Here is a 23,172-nt window from a genome sequence, read left to right on the forward strand (position 1 = left end):
TTAAAGCAGCAGAGAGGAACTCCAGAGACAGGGAGAGGTCAAGCACACTGACCGTACCTGAGAGACAGGTGGCCATACAGCATCGCTCGCGGTCAGTATCCCCACACAGAGAAGACCAATGCAGAGCCCGCTCTCGACCTGCACACGTCCCTATGCAGAGGTGAGCCACATCAACTGGATACCACAACCTAACTGACCAATCATAGCAACAATTTAACAAAGATTTAATTAAATATAGTATCATATAATAATAATAATAATTAATTAATTCATAATTTGTCATTTAAAGTCACTTTTATATTTGTTTTCATTTACTTTGCATTTATTATTATACATTATTTTATATTAGAATTATATTGAAATCATATATAATAATTATCGATTATTATTATTATTTTACTATTGAAAGTCTGTTTGTTTCTTTCTGTATTTTTTCTTATAAGCAGTTGCTGATTAATAACTCCTTTTTTATCAGCTAATTTACACACACATGAATAAACATTCACTATTAAAAACCCAACTATTGCTAAAAATTGGCTTAAAGGGATAGTTTACCAAAAAATATAAAATAAAATTCAGTCATTAATTACTCAACCTCATTTTGTTCCAAACCCAAACCTTTCTTTATTTTCGGGAACACAAATTAAGACATTTTTGATGAAATCCAAGAGCTTTCTGACTCTGCATAAACAGCAATGCAACTGCCAGGGAGTAAAGACATGGTAAAACAGTGCATGTGACATCAGTGGTTCAACCGTAATTTTATAAAGCTACAAGAATAATTTTTGTGTGCAAAACTGTTCATGCAAAATCTCTTTCATCAGACACACATTTGCACACATTTGAATGTAATGCTGATATAGGTGATGCAGTTGTGTGAAGTGTCTTGCCCTATAGATGGTGATTTATGTGTGATGTACGACTCATCACTCTTCATCCTTTTCTCAGGAGTCTGGATGAGATCCACAAAAACCGCCATCATTCCTACTCTCCCGCTCACTATCACAACTCCCACCAGGAACATCGCTCCGGAGATTCTGACTATGAATATTCAGAGGACAGGTATTCTAGTGTTTAATGCTCCAAAAGAATATATAAAATGTGTGTGTATTTGTGGAAAAACACTGTAGCACTTTACATAATCGTATGCTTTAGCTATAGTGAACTGTATGTTTGTATTCACACCTAGCTCTTTTTACTCTTAATGATAAATAGCATCAGGAACATTTGATGCTTTAGAACAAAGTTTGATGTGATTTTCATGTTGTGTCAACAAAATGTTTTATGCTGTTGCTCTACTAAATACTAATACTACTAATATGACTAACAGTCATAGTTTTTAGTCCATTCCCATTAATAATAGTACAAATATTGCTAAATACATGTCTATCATTTTCTACACATATTCCGTTTTCTTTCTTTTCTTTTTCCTCACCATCCTCTTACTTTTCTTTTATGTTTGGTTGTCAAACTGTCAATGTGTCACCATCACCATGCCAAACTCAGCGAGGTCCTGGAGATGCACAGATCAATCCGAGGTGGGAGTGCTGAGTGCCTGCATACAAACAGGTAAAAATCCAGAGCTGCCACTTTGAGTTACCTGTATCCCAGGATGCCTTGCTTTTCTATGTTTCTTGACAATTTTAGAGCATACAAATCTTATGGTGATGACATAAATATAAAAAGAGAATACAGAGCAAGACTTTTTTTATTTTGTGTCTGATTCAAGCATATTTGAGTTCATGAAATCTCTATTTACATTCATTTTTCATCTGTTGTCTATGCCTGCCATGTTAAACGATTGAAAAGGTTTCTGTGTTTGCTTGAGTAATGGTTTCCTGTTTTTGTTTTTTTGTTCTTTTTGATGCCTGCTTGTTTGTGCTATTGTAATTAGGAAATTAGCTAGGCACTGTAACACACTTCCCCCAAAGATGCCTTTGTTAGTGAATGGTATACATAAAGATATTTACAGGTAAGCTATTGAGCAGATTCCCATACTGTTAGTGAAACCTTTCAGACCCTTGCTGTAAATGTGTGTGCTGTTTCAGTCATTACAGACCCCTCCCTTTCTATTGTGTTTTATCTCTGTACTGTAGTTTACCATGTTTTCCCTTAAAAGCAGTTGCATTTTGTAATAATATAATGTGCATTTATTAATTGTCCACCAACCATTCAAAGCAAGTCTGCGAAATTGCTGCAGCTTTCTTTTAATAAACATACTGTCTTTATGAAAGGGTCATTGAAACATTGACTCATCCGATTTGTTCAAAAATGCTGAATCATTCAAGAACGAGATACTCTTGTGTTAATTTGTTTGGAACTAAAACAATCAACAGTCAAAATTATGATATTCAGGAAAAATAGCAGAACCTAACACAGACAACAATAACTCATTCTGCCAACCATTCTATATAATGCAGAATTGTCCCATAAGTAAGGGGATCGGAGTTGCATGTGTGATTCTTCAGTATGACATTCAGATAAATTAAATTTTACATCTGGCATGTATATCAATAAGTGATTATATTGCAGATTAATTTTAGCATTTAATTCAGTCAAGCAGTCTCAAGACATAGCTGCAGACACTCTTGTACACACCAGCATGACACCTTATGCTGTCTCGTATTTTCCTATAAAGATCCTAAGAGTGTTTCTTATTGTCTTCTTCTGAAGTTGGCAACCCCAATCAAAGAGATGGCTTCCGGATCTATTTATTCAACTGAGAGCATTAGTAGTTTCCCTTCTTGTGATGTTCACATTTAAAAAGCCCCTTTCTACTTTTACTTCATTTTTAGTTGAATTTTGCTTTCTTTTTATGTCTGTTATGCATGCTTTTGTTTATTTCTTTGTTTCTTCCCATGCTAAGCTCTACCCTCCCTGCATGCTTAAAGAACAAACCATCGCGGCAAACAGAGAGGGATGGTGTTATCCCTCTTAGTGCCATTCCACAGCGTGTTCTCAGGTTCACAGATGAGGTCAGCACTGGGTAAGGGGCCCAAATCCAAACCAGATAACAATCAATAGCAAGTGAGAAGGTGCAGTGAGCGATTCAAATCTTTTGTGCTGGAAAAGCAGCAAGTAGCCTATACATGCCTGAGAAATCAAAGCAACAAGCAACTATTACAATAGTAATACTATGCCATATATGTATAATACTGATGGCAGCCCCTCTACTATGTTAATAGTCAGAGAATCAAAAAATCCATATAAAATATAATGCGAAAGATTTTAACCCATACAAAGTAGTTTTGTTGGTACAAAATTAATGTACAAACCCGATTCCAAAAAAGTTGGGACACTGTACAAATTACGAATAAAAAAGGAATGCAATAATTTACAAATCTCATAAACTTATATTTTATTCACAATAGAATATAGATAACATATCAAATGTGAAAGTGAGACATTTTGAAATGTCATGCCAAATATTGGCTCATTTTGGATTTCATGAGAGCTACACATTCCAAAAAAGTTGGGACAGGTACCAATAAGAGGCCGGAAAAGTTAAATGTACATATAAGGAACAGCTGGAGGACCAATTTGCAACTTATTAGGTCAATTGGCAACATGATTGGGTATAAAAAGAGCCTCTCAGAGCGGCAGTGTCTCTCAGAAGTCAAGATGGCAAGAGGATCACCAATTCCCCCAATGCTGCGGCGAAAAATAGTGGAGCAAAATCAGAAAGAAGTTTCTCGGATAAAAAATGCAAAGAGTTTGAAGTTATCATCATCTACAGTGCATAATATCATCCAAAGATTCAGAGAATCTGAAACAATCTCTGTGCGTAAGGGTCAAGGACGGAAAACCATACTGGATGCCCGTGATCTTCGGGCCCTTAGACGGCACTGCATCACATACAGGAATGCTACTGTAATGGAAATCATAACATGGGCTCAGGAATACTTCCAGAAAACATTGTCGGTGAACACAATCCACCGTGCCATTCGCCATTGCCGCCTAAAACTCTATAGGTCAAAAAAGAAGCCATATCTAAACATGATCCAGAAGCGCAGGCGTTTTCTCTGGGCCAAGGCTTATTTAAAATGGACTGTGGCAAAGTGGAAAACTGTTCTGTGGTCAGACGAATCAAAATTTGAAGTTCTTTTTGGAAAACTGGGATGCCATGTCATCCGGACTAAAGAGGACAAGGACAACCCAAGTTGTTATCAGCGCTCAGTTCAGAAGCCTGCATCTCTGATGGTATTGGGTTGCATGAGTGCGTGTGGCATGGGCAGCTTACACATCTGGAAAGGCACCATCAATGCTGAAAGGTATATCCAAGTTCTAGAACAACATATGCTCCCATCCAGACGTTGTCTCTTTCAGGGAAGACCTTGCATTTTCCAACATGACAATGCCAGACCACATACTGCATCAATTACAACATCATGGCTGCGTAGAAGGAGGATCCGGGTACTGAAATGGCCAGCCTGCAGTCCAGATCTTTCACCCATAGAAAACATTTGGTGCATCATAAAGAGTAAGACAGTTAGCAACTAAAAGCCTGTATTAGACAAGAATGGGACAACATTCCTATTCCTAAACTTGAGCAACTTGTCTCCTCAGTCCCCAGACGTTTGCAGACTGTTATAAAAATAAGAGGGGATGCCACACAGTGGTAAACATGGCCTTGTCCCAACTTTTTTGAGATGTGTTGATGCCATGAAATTTAAAATAAACTTATTTTTCCCTTAAAATGATACATTTTCTCAGTTTAAACATTTGATATGTCATCTATGTTGTATTCTGAATAAAATATTGAAATTTGAAACGTCCACATCATTGCATTCTGTTTTTATTCACAATTTGTACAGTGTCCCAACTTTTTTGGAATCGGGTTTATAGATTCAGCTTTAACCAGTTAATTTTGTCATCTTTAGGTTACCATTTTTTCAGTTTAATATTTATGTACGTAGAGGAAGAGAACAGATGAGAACATTTTAAAATGGTCCCATCCGGTCATAAAATTAAACAATAAACTGTTTAGACTCGTTTTATGGTTTTAAGGGTTTCAAAAGTACATTCAAAACACACTACAAAATGCTATAAAAAGGACACACTCCCTACTGTACATTGATGGGTAATAATGTATATATCCATTGATTTAATACGGTTTTCGTTCTTTATTTATTTATTTACAGTGATCTTCAGCCTTCATTAGACAGAGTAAGAAGTGCCAGTACGAATTGTTTGAGACCAGAATCAAACTTCCACTCACCTGAAAGAGAAAGGTATGTGGAAACGGGGAAATCTGTATCTACAATTACACTATTCTTACTCTGCAGTGTCTAATATCTCAAAAATATAAAAAAATTTTGGGTTCAAACAGTAAAGAAATTTACAAAAATAAATAATAAATTAATTAATTAATACAGTTTTTGAGCAGAAAATCTGAATATTATAATGATTTCTGAAGGATTATGTAACAAATATCTATGTAATATTAGTGTACTAATATTTTTTACAACCTTACCAACTCCAAATTTTTAAACAGTAGTGTTCTTTAGCATCTTTTTCTGTAAACAGTTTCAATTAAATCAGAGAAGCACCATCCTGGCCTTGAACTCCATGATATCCTTCCATTTAGCTTCCTACATTCCTCCTTTTGTTTTTGTTTTTTGCTTCCACTCTGTTTGTTTTCTGGATCAGTCATTTTCCATCTCACAGGCATTCTGGCAATTTGGATAGGCCAAGCTGTCAGACAGCTAACAAGAAAACCATTGATGGCGACAGGTGAGATCTCATAATAAACCTTTGAACATCTCTTTATCACTTATCTCTATTAGTTTTCTACATCAATTTATGCTTATTTACTATTTGTACCTTTGTTTGTTATTGGTTTACCCATTTCAGTTTTTTTTTTTTTTTTTTGCTGCCTGATTTTTATATTTCACTACATGATTTTCTTTTTTCTTTTTGCCCTTGCCCTTTTTTTGCTGTGGCTGTGTTTAGACTTCAGCCCACCTCTATCCTCAGGGGTGGCAGGAGGAGGAGAGAGCCTCCCCTCAGGCCCTTTGGCCAGACCAGCTTAGGGGGTTCCTGCCCTAACTCCCCACGAGCTGACAGGTGCATGCTGGGAGCCCCTCAGAACTTGGCTGTACCTGTAGCTGCCTATAGTTTGTGCACTGCTGCTTATTGTGATGTCTTAATCGTATAAAGTCAACAATACAAAAAATGACTAATTTCACCTACGAATCTCAAATCAGCTTTCTTGTATTTCTGTGACTACAGTACATAGTGTAGTAGACAGTGTTGGGAAGGTTACTTTGGAAATGTAATAGCTTACACATTACAAGTTACCCTATTTAAAATCTAACAAGTTTCAAAATCAACTATTTCAATTACTTTATTAAAGTAATGTTCATTTTGGAATTTTTGAACGGTTACATTAATTTTGTAATTAAATGACCTTATTCTGTTACATGTAACTAGTTACTCCCCAACACTGGTAGTAGAATGAAATATATTTTAATCACATTTTAAAATTGTTCATCTGATGGAAAGTAGTAATCAGTAATTTTTCTACTTTCCTACAAAGTTTTTTTTATTATTATTATTATTTTGACAAAATCTGCCTCTTCTCAGAGAACTTCAGCATGGTGGACATTATTCCCCGGCAGGGACCACGTCATTAGGGCGCAGGGGCAGACAGCTGCCACAACTCCCTGCAAAGAGCAGCAGTATAGAGCAAGGTAAGCAATTCTCTCTCTCTCTCTCTCTCTCTTGCTCTCTCTCTCTCTCTTTCTAAATACTCACAAACTCAGACAGCAGTAACCTAAAATGCTCTACCTTACTCCTTTCTGTCTCTTCTCATGCCATTTCTCATTCCTTCAACCCCATCTTCATGAAGACCATGTCAACAGTAAACCTGAGGAGAAACCTAACTCCATTCTCTGCATTTTGCCTTAGAATTGATCACTGAATAATATCAGTTTTTACTCAGTGGTATACTGTAACTAATCCAAGTTTGCTTGTCAAACAGCCTCTTTGTTCCAAAAACTGGCTGACCATCTTTAGATGGTTTGTTGCTGGTCAGAGATGATTTACCAGTGTGAACAAACTGATGATTAGCTTGGACCTGTTAGAAACCAGCTACCATTGTTCCAATATGTAGATACCAGCTTACATAGAAACACTACAGGCAAAACTCTGGTCAATTTTGTGATTTTGGGCTTTTTTGCTTCCATAACATCTTTCAGACTAGTGCAGGGTTCCTACGGGGTTTGAAAAAGTATGGAAAAGTGAGGAATTTGATTTAAGTATTTTCCAGGTCTGGAAAAGTATGGAAAAAGAAAGCAGAGTATGGAAAAATATTTGTGTTTCCAGATTTTTGCCCCATTTAGTTTTTTCTATAATAGAAAATTCTGAATTGAATGAAATCTGAATGAAAATAAATTTATCGTACAAGAAGTGAGGTTTCATGACAGCTGTTTAGTCATTCTTTAGTGATCGCCAAATATAACTAAATCAATTCAAAGTGCGCTTTTTCATTATGCAAAATGCAGGTTAGAAGTAGGGTGGGTGATTTTCCCGATTTTATCGATTAATTCTAATTTAATGTTTTGTCACGATTTCATTTTTTAGAAATCAAGGAATTGCGATTTTGAATAGAAATATTACCAAATGCTAGAATTAGACACTTTGGCAAGATGCCAATGATAACAGTAAAGAGAAAAGAATGATCTAACCGCATGTCGGTGCACGTGATTATCGCTCACATGTGACACGCTCTGTGAAGGACCATAAATATATCGCTTATACATAATATGTATGACAAGTTTGTGCAAGATGTAGTTGTAGTTCATGCATCTTTTCTGCAAAGATATTTAACAAGTGATTTGTAGATCTCTGTTAATTCATGTGCATCCATGCTCTCATTTTATTCATAGTAAGATGACAGTGATACACAAAGGAAATAGGTTAAATAAAACTAGAAATTGTAATGCGTAAGCATGCAAAACATTCCCATGCACATGTCATCTGTAGTTTCTCGAAGGCACAAAGAAGTTTCTTGTGTTCATGTAAAAGTCTTTTTTTTTATATATATATATATATATTTTATATTAGGGACTCTGTATGTTGTCACATACAGAAAATCAATGAAAAAAAAAACCCTGAGAAAATAAAAATATGTACAGATGACTACAATATACCAAATATAAAGCTGAAAATAATGTTCTATGAACAATTTATGTTAAATATGGTCTGAAAATCTACCAAGAGGTTTGGAAATTTGAGTCTGGAAAAGTATGGAATTTTGAAATGGAAAATGTGTAGGAACCCTGCTAGTGGAAATAAAACAGCTAATATATACAATTAAGTGTTTATTTTATTATATATTGTAATTGTGGATTTCAATTACAATACATATCTTTAAAATCATTAGTACTACCATGATAACTTTCAGAAGATTTTAGCATGGTAATTATTGCTGCTGCTGCACAAGTAGCATATATAATAACCCGTGGCAGATCTATACAGGTGGAGCTGGGTAAGGTGGAGGGTTTCAGAGTAACTCTGTAAGCGCTGCAAAATGCTCTAGTGAGTGCTAACCAGCTATTTCAGTGTAAAGTAGCAAGCTTATTGGCTGCAACATGAACCAATCAGCTTGTGTCAAGTAGTTTAATGCTGTGAATATCATCAATTTGTGTTAACATTCTGCGATATCTAGAGTTTGACGAACGTGGAAGGCCAGTTGCACATCAACTGCCTCGAAATGACGACAGTATGTCGAGCTCTTCAGATCCTTCGGCCAGTCCTGAAGGAACACCACGTGCTAGTCCATTCAGACAGCATGACAGTTGTGTCATACATAAATCGCCAGGGCGGGCTCACCTCGAAACGCCTTTTCGAGATGGTAAAGCGCCTCTTGGTATGGGCGCATCTCAACCTGCGTTCATTGAGAGCAGCTCATGTGCCCGGCGTACTGAACCAAGGAGCAGATATGCTCTCTCGGAACAATGTCCCTTCAGAGGAGTGGATGCTCCACCCAAAGACGGTTTACAAAATCTGGCAGATCTTTGGCAGGGCAGAGGTCGACTTCTTCACCTCCAAAGACAACTCTCACTGCCAAACTTACTTTTCGAAGAGCGAGGACGCATTGGCCCACGAATGGCCCAACCTCCTACTGTCTGCTTTTCCCCCGATCGCTCCGACTCCTCAAATCAGGGAACACAAGCACAAAGTGCTTCTGGTGGCCCCACTCTGGAAGAACAATCATTGGATCTCAGAGCTATCTCAGCTGCTAATAGCGGCTCCGTGGCCCATTCCCCTGAGACGGGACCTCCTCTCTCAGGCGAACAGAATGATCTGGCACCCCCAGCCCGAGCTGTGGGCCCTGCATCTATGGGCTCTCGATGGGAATCAATAGATCTCCCTGAGATTGTCCTAAATAACATCTCGCAGGCTAGAGCCCGTCTACGAGACGCCTTAAGTGGTCGGTTTTCTCCGTCTGCTGTGAAGCCCACGGCGAGGAACCGACGACATGTGACATAGCAGCTATTTACAAGAGCTGTTGGATAAGGGCTGCTCCCTTTCCATGCTCAAAGTCTATGTGGCAGCTATAGCAGCTTCTCACACTCCTATAGCCGGACAGTCGGTGGACCGGAACAACTTGGTTGTCCGTTTCCTGAAGGGTTCTAGGAGGCTCCATCTGCCCCGACCCCTCACAGTCCCTACATGGGACCTGCCCACGGTCCGGAGAGCTCTCAAAGGCGCCCCCTTTGAGCCACTACAAAGTTATTATACTCTCTGCGCTCCCCCCTTCTGAGGAGGACCAGGAGTTTAACCTTCTCTGCCCGGTAAGGGCATTGCGAACTTACATGGAGCGCTCCGCGCCCTTTAGGCAATCGGATCAACACTTTGTCTGCTTTGGCGGTCACACCAAAGGGTCTCCGGTCACAAAGCAGAGGATATCTCGTTGGTTAGTTGACGCTATTGCACTAGCATACTCCTCAGACAGCATTACAGAGCCCCATTGGAGTGAGAGCCCATTCCACTAGAGGCGTGGCCTCTTTCTGGGCGTGGTCTAGTGGTGTTTCCATGGCAGACATTTGTGCAGCGGCCGGCTGGGCCTCGCCGTCCACTTTTGCCAGGTTCTACAACTTGGATGTTCCGGCCTTACAGGCCCGGGTTCTATCTGCTTAAGTGACACATGCCTGTTTAAGCGGTCAATTTTCAGGGATTGCCTGATTCTTCAAGAACGCTCTTGGCCCTATTGCTAGTGCTGAGGCTGTACTTATGACTGTTGGAACGATGATCTAGGAGTTCAGTCCTCTTGCCTCCTGCAGGATTCTTCCTGCTCATAATTGGTCCCTCTGAGCCTTATTGCTCAAGGCCAGTTTATGTCAGTCGTTCCTCTTCATGGCATGGCAGGATTGTATTTGTTCCCCATAGCGTCTAGCGACGCAGTACGAGTGAAGTATCGATAGGGAACGTACTCAGTTACTAATGTAACTTCGGTTCCCTGAGATATGGGAATGAGTACTGCGTACCGTACCATGCCATTCAGCTGCACTACTCAGTCGAATTGGCCTGATTTCCTATGGTGAAGCGCCCGCTTATATCGCCAGATGGCCCCACCCCTTCTGGCGGGCTCTGGTGGGCTTTGCCGCCATGACGAGCCATTGGTTCGTTTTTATATCACTGCACGAACCAATGGCCGTGCAGTCACACTGCGTGACTGAAAAAGTCTTCAGTCCTCAGAGAAAAAGGAGTTTTTCCCCATAGTGTCTAGCGACGCAGTACTCCTTCCCATATCTCGGGGAACCCGAGGTTACGTTAGTAACCGAATACGTTTTTTTTTGTTCTCTGGCTGTAGACTGTATTTTCAGATTTATAGAGACGTAAATATAGAAATACAAAATTCCTTTTTGTAAAAACCTTTAATATGTCAACAATGGAATCTTGAAGCTGGCTTCATCCAATGTTCAAATGTTCTGTTCTGGAAAATATGCAAATAAGTGCATATTTAAATAGATAATGTCCGTTTACATATTTAAACATTTCATAAAACTTGTTATACAAAACAACTGTAGTGTAATCAGTCAACTGGAGAAGTATGGTGATAATCTATTTGAAATTTTTGTATCACTTTAAGCTGGATTTTCAAGCAGGGAAGATTTAATATTCATTTCCATCGAAAGTAACAATGTTAACAGGCAGAGATGTCGACTGTTGTCCAAATGTTCTTATTTAACTTTTAATTAACACTCTTTTTGGGCTACTTTAAATGAGATTATTTTGTCCCCTGTTCCCCTGCTTTTTTCCCTTTTCTGTCTTGATGTAGCACTGGCAGTGGAAGAGCGGGCTCGTCAGTTGCAAATGAGAGTACATTCCTATCGGCCAGGCTCTTCTGCCAGCTCTGGTCACGACCCAGAGGCAGAGCTCAAAAACAGGAGAGATGTGAGTGTTAAACTGCTTTTCAGGTCTCCAATTCATGTGTCTGGCAGTACTGTTATGTATGCCAGGTTTTTAATTCCTATTAAAGATTTTTTTTTCTTGATGGTTTAGATGTATAAGGATCAGAGGAGGAGTTGTGATAACATGTCTGCGAGGTCATCAGACAGTGACATGAGCGATGCATCAGCAATCTCCCGTGCCAGCAGTGCCTCAAGGCTGAGCGCCACCAGCTACATGTCCATTCAGTCTGAGAGACCACATGGGAGAATCAGGTTAGCCTATTAAGAAACACACGGGATCCAAATGTAACACTCGACAAGTATGTTAAACTGTTTAAATATAGAAGTATAAATTGGCAGTCGCTGTTAACTTTATTAGAAAATGCAACATAATACGTGGTTGTAAAAAATGATAGTGTGAGCCTCTCTGATATTAAGCTACACAAATCAGAATTATAAATCATCAAAAAAATGTCTTCCAATGACTAGAGGTTTATCTAGGATGTCTAAAATGTTTTTGCAGGTTCCAAAAATAGTTGTAATTAGATTATGTTACAATTTAAAATACTCATAATCAGATTACTGTTATTTTTTATTGATTACATGATTACTTAATATTTAAAAAATGCAGTACATTATTCATAATTCACTGATTCTCCACAATTCTTCCCTTTTATCTATTAAATTTTATATTTTTAAGATTTGACTAAATATTAGCTTTATTAGCATCAATTTATTACAAAACTGTTGCACTTCCTTCACAACGCCCAGTTTGGGAAAGCCTGACTTTATGTAATGTTTCTTACACTTCATGTTATTGATAACAAATAATGGAATACATTTTCTTTCTCTTTGTATTTAAATATAAATATGGATACAAGATTTTCATATTGAAGTCAATGTGATAAAAGGCGTAGGTAAAAAAAAAAAAAATCTTAAAATAATCAAAAATAGTAATGTAATAGATTACTAAATTTTTTTTTTTTTTTTTGCTTCACTCTTAATTGCCAGTTGGGGTTCAAATGTTGTATTGATTTTGGGTTTATTTTGGACCCTACACACACAATTGTTATATTCAGCCTAGGTCTGTGAAGACAGAATTTAGATCAGAATGCACAAATGTATATGTGTGTATAGGCCATGAAAGTCAATGAAAAATAGTTTTTGTACTTTTTAGTCTTTCTTTCTCTTTAGCACTCTGCTAATTTTCCTTTCTCTGAAAGAAAATCATATTCTGTTCCATCACTTATTTATCTTCCTCTACAACAGGGCTGTCCAAACTCGGTCCTGGAGGGCCGGTGTCCTGCAGAGTTTAGCTCCAACCCTAATTAAACACACCTGAACCAGCTTCCAGAAAACTTCCATGCAGGTGTGTTTGAGGCAAGTTGGAGCTAAACTCTGCAGGACACCAGCCCTCCAGGACCGAGTTTGGACAGCCCTGCTCTACAACAATCATAATATTAATTCAGGTCACAAAAAATGATGTGTGTCCTCAGATTGTGATATTTCTTTGTTTGTTATTAGGCGTGTCTTTAACATTTGCATGCTCCTAGCTGTCTTTCTTGTGCATGGCTTGTTAAATTTTTATTTTCTGCATGATTTACTTTCTTTGCTATTATGGCTTGTGCTCTATTGCATGCATGCATAATGCATTGGGGGTCAAAGGTCAAAGTCGTTGGAGAGTTGTAAAGGAGATGAAAAGAAGGAGAGAAGGATTTCATGGGGGGTGAATGGAACAGACGACAGGAGGAGTCTAGGAAAGAGACGTTTCTCTGAGGAGCTTAAACGCAGACGTCATACAGTGGCTGGAGATGTGAGGTAACATGGACCAGCTCCCCCTGCCCAAATCTTCACCATATCCACCACCGAATAAAATTTTATCCTTACCTCATATCAGAAAAAAACAATAAAAAGCGGGTAAAAAATTAGCACTCTTATAATCTTATTTCTGCTGATAGCACTGTTTATTTACATGCATTCTGCATTGTTTTACCATCTAATAATTTGATAACAGAACTTTGCAAATCCAGTAACAGCACATAGAAATTTGCTTTACAAGCTTCCTCATCTTGCAGGCCATCTGTCATACTTCACTGAGAGTGCATGATCCCTTCATAGTTGGCTCTTTAAAATGCAAAAGCATGCTCAGCCTCACCACACATCTGGACAAATGCCCAGTTCTTCTTCAACATTTGATCCTCATTTGATGAATTACTGCTGCCATGATCGCTAGAAAATTTATACAACATCTCTCTTAAATGAAATTCTATTTACCACCTGCACACCATGTTTGGTAATAGTTAAACCTTAATAACACTTTTGTGAACATTGCATATTCTATAATAAGACTAATTTACATAGAAATGAGCCAATGACAACGGTAAGAAGAAAAATAGCATTCCTGAAGCATAAACAGTAGAACATATCATTAACAACGACAAGTTTAGGGGTTTTATTCCTAGAGAATGCATGAATTGATTAAAAAAGTAAACCTTTAATGCAATTACAGTACACCACTTGAAAAAATAAATAAAAGTAAATAATGCTAAAAAAGATAAACTGCATAAATGTAAATGTAAAATGAAAAGAAAAAGAATGATGTTAGTTATCATACTAATTATTAAAAATTAATTCAATAATCCTTGAATTCAAAATTATGAAAAAATTATGAAGAAAAAAAATTACATAACTTGTATTACACATTCTAAGTGACTAGATAATATGTAGTATATGTACATGATTTAGTATATGCTCCTCTAGCTGAGTCTGGTTCCTCTTGAGTCTTTTTCTCCCCTCCACAACTATTTTTTTTTCCTTTCCACAGTTTAATACATTATAATTTCCTTTAAAGTTGCTATGAAACCACATCAATTGTGAACAGTTCTGTATACAAATAAAAATGACTGTACTTGACTATAGAGGCTCTAGAAATTGTATGCCCAAAGTGGTTAAACACAATCAATAAATATTACCAAATGCCTTAATTAGGATAGAAAATCAGACACTCTATGAGCATCTTTTCTTTTCCTCTCTCTTTTCTGATATATTTGGGCTTTACTAACCAATTATATCTTCAACGTTTCTGATCAATTTGAAGCCACACACTAGTTATCAATTTGAATGAAGTCTGCTTGGTTCAAACAAACATAGAAAATTGACATAAAATCATTTTGGGAAGTTGCTAGTGTGACACAATAAACGCTGTCTAAAACTACTTTATGAAGCTAATTCTTTTGCAATTATAATGCATGCAATTTTTGATATATAAATTGACTATGAAATATTTGTTTATATTCATTTCTCACAACCTATAAAATGAGCTCGTAAAGGCAAAATGTGGTTAAAAATAGTGAAAAACGTAAATGTACTTTTGTATATTCAGTTTCCCTATACAGTCATTATGAATTGTAAACTAAAATATAGATGTTGAAAAAAATGAGAAAGTATTCATTTTATATTTAACATATCTTAATTTTACCAAAAAGAGGCTTCGGGTATTCATATTGCATTGGAATATTCTCCTCTGCTGTCTTAAAAATAATCATTTACCCTACGTGTAATTTGAGAGGTTTGTTGTGCATGCTTTTTGAATTCATTTGTTTGTATTCTGCTTATTTCACATGCTACTCTGTCTGTGTAAATGTGTGTCCTGTGTATTGTACTGTGTGTATTAGAGCCCTCTTTGCATGCCTCACCTCATACCTCCCATGCTTGAATACTGAGCCAGCATTGGATCCCAAACCCAGACCCCTGTCTGCTCACCCCTCTGTCACTACCCTCCAGCCTGTGGAAGAGAGACCCACCTCCTTACTTCCTATCCCCACCCTGTGTCTCCTCAGAGATGGGGTTAGGGTGTAGAGATGATGAAGAGAGTGCAGCTGGACAGTCCTGCAGTACCTTGACTCCATCAGTGGGTGCAGAAACACGGCAGCTCCTCCAAACCCCCAGGGGACAGCAGAGGACATGGTTGCACTGTCGAAGTGTTCTGCTGTGTCATAATATAGACAGTTTGAATAACTCAACATAACATGTTGCTGTTTAATTAATACAATTATGTTAACTCTGGTGTAAATCATGAAATGACCATGAAAAAGTACACTTTTAAGGCTTTTAGTCACCATGTGCTACAAACATTTAAGTAGTTTACAAGTGCTTCATGGGAATAAGCGGCCACTGTTATTTTGAAGGGATCTGCTTGTTGCAATTCTCTGAATGGTGGAGATGTCTCTGCAGAATCATGGGTAATGTAGTTTTCCACCAGGAATACACTGTTGATCATGATGATATAAAAAATAATTTGAATGCAGTTTGATGGCTTCAGCAAAATCGTATAACAACATCATAGCTCACAATAAGTCAAATCCCCGATGGAGAACATCAATGGGATTTTTACTTCCTGATCCTGAACCTCTCTGTTCTTCCTGGAACCAATTAGCAAGTAGCAAATCAAAGCAAGTCTTTAACTGGTGTCTTGACTACTGCGGGAGTCATGGTTCAGGCTAGTTTCATATAGAGAAGCTAGCTGAAAACATGAATGTTATGTATTTTATGTTCCATACTGGTTTGTGCAAAATCATTTGATTGGACAAAAATAGCTTTTATTTTGTGCTAAGGTTAGAATCAGTGATATAGTTGGTAGACTGTGTTGTAAATACACCTATAAAATAATAAAGCATTTTGAATATAATTTTCAACAGTGTCTGTTTAGTGTCAGTTAATGTCTATTACCTTTATATAGCCTACTGTATCAACTAATTTGTCTCAACTCTCTTTTTACTCGCTTTCTCTCGCTTACAGTCGACAAGTCAGAGCCTCATCTGGTCGAAGCATGCTAAAGAGCACAAGCGTTAGCGGTGACATCAACACGCCGGAGCGAACAGACGGCAGCCAGTCTGACACTGCCCTGGGAACAGTTGGAACCGGAACGAAAAAGCGCCGCTCCAGCCTCAATGCTCGATTCGTGGCTATCGTGGGAAACCGTCGCAGCCGAAGCACCTCCCAGATCAGTCAAACGGGTTAGTCACTGTTACTCCTTTCTGCTGATGTAACCAGGGCCAGTTGGGCATTATGAGTTAACAAAAGAAATATACAGTGTTGGGGGTAACGCATTACGAGTAACGCGAGTTTATGTAATCAGATTACTTTTTTTCAAGTAACGCATTACTTTTAATTTAAAAGAAAATATCTGAGTTACTTTTTCAAATAAGTAAGGCCAGTAACCCCCCCCCCCATTTTTTTGACTGACAGCTCTTGTATCTGCATGCTGGGAGAAATCAGGAGTAAGATGTTACAGTAGTTCTAGAATAAATGTGAACATGCTTTAATTAGTATTCCTCAAAATTTGACGCAACTCAGAATATGACGCAAACCTGCAATAATTAAATGTTAAAAAAAACTAAATCCTTGATGTATTTAATCCCATTTTATTAAGCAATGTCTTTGCTGCTCACTTTCGATGAATGAAGTCAACCATACTAATAAGCAAAAATTACTCGAGATAAACATTCTTCTTTTTTATTGCTTAAGTGTGTTGAACTTTCTTCTTCTGCGTTCTACTGTACAAACGGTGAATTTTTTTCCTTCAGTCTGAGGCTTATTCATTTCACTTTTGGTGTGAAAGAGCTTTTACATTCACCAAAAATATAACTTTTTTATATTCAAATTAAAACAAACACGCAAGCCCAGCCCAGATTTAAAAAGTAACGCAAAAGTAACGTAACACATTATTTTCCATAAAAAGTAACTAAGTAACGTAATTAGTTACATTTTTAGGGAGTAACGCAATATTGTAATGCATTACTTTTAAAAGTAACTTTCCCCAACACATATACAATACATTTCAATTTTAATGAATAAAATCATTTTATTTTTTTGCTGAATATTTTAATTCAAACAAAAATGTTTCATATTACAGAAATTAAATTCACTGTGAGTGTTGTTTCATGTTATATTTGATTGCAAACCAGTCATTGTTTTTATTCCCATTTAAAAATGAAATATTATTCTTTTGTTTTTTAAACACAATAATTACACTGTAAACAGACAGTTGTAACCTTAAGAGTTTCTAAATGGTCTGACCCTTAAAAATTCCTTTATATTGATCTAACCCAATGTAGTCAGGCTGATTTAGTCATATTTAGACTTGATTTAAACCCAACATATTCTCATTTAAACAGTTAGCCTCTACCTACATTTTTGTCTCCAGAAACATCCCTATACATACAATTCACTGCAGTTCCAGCTGAAATGAACAATAGTGACTGTAAAACACCAACGATTATTTCTTTTCAAACTGATTATGATTACAGGCATATATTATTGATTAATAAGAACTTTTTTCATGGTTCCTCACTAGTAACTACTTCTACTGTGTATTTTGCAGAAATGATAGAATAGGCATGTTTTGTCCAGTGAGCCTTGGAAACCAGTTCATTTAAATATTTTCAAGATTTCTATATTAAGTGTTTTCACCAGACAACACAAGAGGGCACTCAATGTTTATGGAAGTGCATTTATGCCTACCTTTCCTTTTTCACTCATGCTGAATTCAGAACTGCATACTAGCATACTACTCTTACTGCCATATAACAATATGGTAAAAATAGTAAGAGTAGTATGATAGTAAGCTGTTCCAAATTCAGCATTTGTGTTGATTAGTATCCAGCTATGAGTTCAAGTGTATGCTTTAGCTATGGTTTGTCCTCATCAAACATGAACAGGGTCTGTTCAAAGGGGCACCTGTGGCCATTTTAGTGCTTTCAGATGTCAGCACTCACTGCATTGTGTCAGCACGCATTGTTTGATATAATAAGATTTTTCATCAGGCGACTCATGTCAGTGCCATAGAGCTTGTTCCTTTTGAAAAAGTCTTGAAAGCACATTAGAGGAGTCTAAGACCTCCGGGGCAACTGCATTTTGTTCTCTCTGTTTTATGTAAGCAGACAAAAAGGGATTTGAGGAGACATGCCCTTGTTTTTAAAAGAGATAAAGAGGGGTGGTTAACGCAGTTCGGTTAGCGTCTATCCCAGTGGGAGCTACAAGCACTGTCAAATTATTTCGCTGTCTGCTTTTAACATCAAAAAGGATGTAGTATAGTAAAGAGATAGTGTTCAGCTTGACCAGTATTGTTTAGAGAGGACACTGATCCAACTCTTTAAAACTTTATCACAGAAAATCACAGAGGAGAGATACAGAGTTCTCTTTTTTCTCGAAATGAATGATACAGATTTCTCTTAAAAGTCTCTTTTCCTGATTGTTTGTGAAATCTGTCCATCTTCAGAGGCATCTAACAAGAAGTCAAAGGGCAGTCAAGGGACGATCCAGCGCAGTCAGGAGACGGGAATGGCTGTGGAATTGCAGAGGAATATGAGTCGTCAACCCAGCCGTGAATCTAACAACGGAAGCACGAACAGCTACAACTCTGAGGGCAGGTGAGTTTCCTTCTGCTTTATTACAATTTTATCAAATTTTGCATACTTCTAAATACAGTATATGCAGGACTTGAATGTTTTTTTTTTTGTATATTGCACTGCATTGGTGAAGCACTTTTCCAAACACCTGTTACATATTTTCTAAAACAACATGGAAACATTTGTTCTTATCATTTCATAACAATAGTGAGTTCTTGTATGTACTGTACATGTCTGTCTCAAAGCATGGGTCAGTTGGAGCAATTTCCTGTTTCTCTAAATACACCGATCCAGCATAATTTGACATTTTGCCATATTTTTTTCTCTTCCGAAATTCCCCATCTTAAACCAAGGTTATTATTGTCTAGAAATAGCAGCTTCCTTAAGTGTCGTTCTGGTTACCTTGACAACCGTCAGTCAGGCATTGCCATTATGCCTAAAAAAAAAACTCTTCAGTTTGTGGGAACAACATACTTGCATATAAACCTACAATACTTTAGGTACAATGATCATTAAAACAAGACTGATTAAATACTGAATTTTATCTGCAAAACTTTCAGATCCAATTACTAGATTTTAAATGAACCTACTATAAATCAGAAAGAACAACACCTGCAGAATTTCATATCAATGTTTGTCTTGGTCAGTCCAATCTTCCCAGCAGTTCGAGTCGAGACTCAGTTCAGTGACTTCCTGGATGGACTGGGCCCTGCTCAACTAGTTGGTCGACAAACCCTTGCCACACCAGCAATTGGTAAGTTTTGTTTATTTGGTAAGTTTTTGATTTTTTTTTTTTTTTTTATCTTTCTCCCTTGTAGCATATTATCCTTATCCCAAGTTGTTTACAATTTGTATTTGTTTATATACATTATTGTATATGCAATTGATTGTGGTTAATTTAAATAGTTTCATTAAATTAATGATTTAATTGCATAATGTATATACATATTTGTTGAGAAAAGGAAATAATTTAGAACATAAGCCTATCAGTGGCCTACAATCCAATGTTGTAATATTATTAATGCTATCAAAAGATTAATCGCGATTAATCGCATCCAAAATAAACATTTTGGTTTACATAATATATGTGTGTACTGTGTATATTTATTATGTATATATAAATACACACACATACAGTAAATATTTATATACATTTACATATTTATATTCTTAATAAACATAATAAATATACGAAGTTTACACACATATATTATGTAAAGAAAAACTTTTATTTTGGATGCGATTTAATCGCAATTAATCGCTTGACAGCACTAAATATTATTATTATTGAACTTGCAATTGTACTAAATACATGAAATATACAGCCCTAATTCAATTATGTATTTCAGTACAAAATACCAAATATAACTGCTTATGGAAACCGCAGTATGTCGGTAATGCTTTTTGCATGAATTATTTGAGTAAGTCCATTAAGCAAATGTACCATCTAAATAAATCATTCTATTTGCGTATTCTGTGATGTTCAGGTGACATTCAGATAGGCATGGTGAATAAGAAAGGCCAGCTGGAGGTGGAGGTGATAAGAGCACGAGGTCTCATCCAAAAACCAGGGTGCAAATCACTCCCCGGTGAGTCACTTCTGCTCTATTCTGAACCCGCTGCTTATGATTCAAACTCCAGATGTCTCACATTACTCAGCCATAATATAACTCATCAAACAGTTCTAGCTGATACAAAAAGCACTCCGATTTATCAGAGCTAGTGATATTAATGTCAGTATGCACTGTTAATATATGCCTAATTTGATTCATTCTTTACATAGCTCCATATGTCAAAGTCTATCTTCTACACAATGGGGCTTATGAAGCTAAGAAGAAGACAAAAATTGCACGCAAGACACTCGACCCGCTGTACCAGCAAACGCTGCAGTTTGAAGAAAGTCCACAGGGTAAAGTGTTACAAGTGAGTCATGTGGTTTATTCGTCTTTTTCAACAGGTCGTTTCATTTCGCGGCTGATGAGGCAGTCGAACGAGACTTCTATGAGAAAATGTCATTTGAAGGGCTGCGTGTCTAGTTTAAATGGATCACACTTGTGAGATTAGATATTATTAACTTTGTGATTGACAATTTATGTGACCTGAGAGAGCCATACACTGATGAATCTGTTGATTTTCATCCTATTAGGTAATTGTCTGGGGAGATTATGGGCGAATGGACCACAAATCCTTCATGGGAGTTGCACAAATCCTACTAGAGGAGCTGGACCTCTCCAGCAACGTGATTGGCTGGTACAAACTTTTCCCGCCTTCTTCCCTAGTCGACCCAACTCTTGCCTCTCTAACTCGACGTGCTTCTCAGTCATCCCTGGACAGTCATCCGCCGGCATCTGCGGGGGTTCGATCGTAGTGGACTAATAACATAAAGCACAGTCTGAGAGACAACAGGACAACAATAAGAGCCAGGCAGAAAATGCGATGAAATAACACAAAGCTTTGTTAAAATCTGACAATCACTCCTGACTTTGTTTTTGTTTTCCTCTTTGTGGGTAGCCCGTGTTCTGCCAAATTAGTTTGTCCTAAACGAAATCGTTTGTTTCTCTCACTGTTTGTCACGTGAGACTTAGGGCTGTCTACACTAGCATGCGGGAAGCACCGCTTTAGGGCAACATAGAAAGCAGGGTGATATTCAGTCAAGTCTTCATCAAAATGTACGTAAGCTAGTTTTTAACAGAGCATCAGAATGTATCAACCCAAACACAAAGGTGACCTCTGACCAAGGGATTGTGGGGCCTCGGTCGAGGCCCTATCTAGACCCTGTTTGTACTAAAAGTGAAAGGTCAGGAACTTGAAAGACGTAGGGCGTTCCCTGGGGAGGTTGTCTGGAAGGGCAGGGCCTTTCTTGGTGCCTAAACCTGGAGGACCCAAAGCCATGGTCCATTTCCTCCAAAAAAGTTCCTCTGTTTTCAACGTATGTGACAGCTAACGGAGGCCGCTCTCGTCATTTATTTAGCTTCTTTTTTAACATCTCTAGCACGTTTTATGAAAAACAACAGGTTTGTGTTGTCCAGTGTACTGTGAAAATGACAGGAAATGCTAAATTGAAATTGAAGACAACGTATCTGGAAATGCACACATTTCTTTGCACATTTTTATTTACTTTTATTAACTGAAACTATTACATTATCCTACAGTACGTTGCAATACATCATCTTATTCAGTGAATTGATTATTTGATGTTTACACTTGTCATTAAATGCTATTGAAAAGTAGAGATTTAGTTCATTTAGAAAAACACTATGTACCAAGATAAACATATTTGTGTACTTGCACATTTTCCAATTTCGGCTCTTTGGTAAAGGAAATCTATACAATTATGTTTTCATCTGTTGAGTAAATCTTGATACATAGAGTTTTTCAGACACTAAACAAACTTTTTAACTTCGTTTGATGCTAAGTGTTTGTGTAGACGTACATTTCTCTTTTTAATATATGTGGTATAGCAAGAGCCACTTTAAACTTACACTGTACCACTCTGAGGTCACACGATTGGCCCGAGCCCTTGCACAGAGGTCTTTATTTTGAATTAAAAATGCAAGCACAAAAGCTTGCTTTTTAAATAAAAAAAATATATATATACATAAAAAAAGTTAAATCAAGCCAACTAGCTTGTTCATTTCATTTCCACTTTGTGTACTTTACATAAAACAGAGAAAAGAGTAATGCAAATGCAAATTCCTCTTGTGTGTCTCTGTAAATGTTGAAGTGACCAATCCGATTTTGCCATCACAAGCATAAATACCAATCATCTGTTAGGCCACTGGCCCCTCCCTCCAGTGCGGCGGAGCAGCATGACACGGATCAGTTCCCAGCTGCATGCACATTTTTGTGAAACAGACTACACAAATGTTAAAAAGTAACAGAAATAGATATGTGTTAGTTCAACATACTGTAGGCCAGCGTGTATGTTGCATGTACCTGTACAGTTTGCTTGTACTTGAATATCTTCAAGAGATAAAACAAGAAAAAGAAGCCATTTGCTTTCACTCTGATTTTTCAGATCAGCTAAAAAACTAGTTCATGTCCTCCATTCGGTGCTGAATGTTGCAACATTTTTTCTTTCCATTCTTCTTTTTTTCCCCCAAGTTTTTGATTAATGCTTTTTAGTCTTTTATATCCCTAAGGGGAAAATGTGCTGTACTGTAACACTGAACAAAAACTAACCTCCCTCATGTTTTACAGATTTTACTGTATCATAATTTACCTCAAAACCACAGAAATTAACCTATAAAATGTGTATACATCCCATCAAGTTAGTCAAGAGTATACCGATATCAAAACGGGAAATGTCAAAAATATATCATACATACATAACAGTATCCATATTAAATATAAATGTAGATGCA

At 37.3% G+C, this 23,172-nt stretch overlaps 1 pseudogene across 1 annotated transcript in view; it reads left to right on the forward strand.

Moving 5' to 3' along the window:
* LOC306872676 (regulating synaptic membrane exocytosis protein 1-like) overlaps nt 1-22,846 on the forward strand; it is a 70,511-nt pseudogene extending 47,665 nt beyond the window's left edge. Inside the window, exons 16-33 of the transcript in view lie at nt 7-160; nt 949-1,062; nt 1,507-1,569; nt 1,895-1,972; nt 2,867-2,986; nt 5,142-5,231; nt 5,668-5,733; nt 5,953-6,066; nt 6,586-6,692; nt 11,288-11,403; nt 11,512-11,672; nt 13,065-13,217; nt 16,197-16,414; nt 18,679-18,829; nt 19,456-19,562; nt 20,296-20,397; nt 20,592-20,731; nt 20,955-22,846. The product of the transcript in view is annotated as a regulating synaptic membrane exocytosis protein 1-like (transcript). The remainder of the gene's footprint in view (nt 1-6; nt 161-948; nt 1,063-1,506; nt 1,570-1,894; nt 1,973-2,866; nt 2,987-5,141; nt 5,232-5,667; nt 5,734-5,952; nt 6,067-6,585; nt 6,693-11,287; nt 11,404-11,511; nt 11,673-13,064; nt 13,218-16,196; nt 16,415-18,678; nt 18,830-19,455; nt 19,563-20,295; nt 20,398-20,591; nt 20,732-20,954) is intronic.
* Nucleotides 22,847-23,172: the final 326 nt, after the last annotated feature.

Source organism: Barbus barbus, assembly GCF_936440315.1.
Source record: "Barbus barbus genome assembly, chromosome: 7".
Classification (NCBI taxonomy): Eukaryota; Metazoa; Chordata; class Actinopteri; order Cypriniformes; family Cyprinidae; genus Barbus; species Barbus barbus.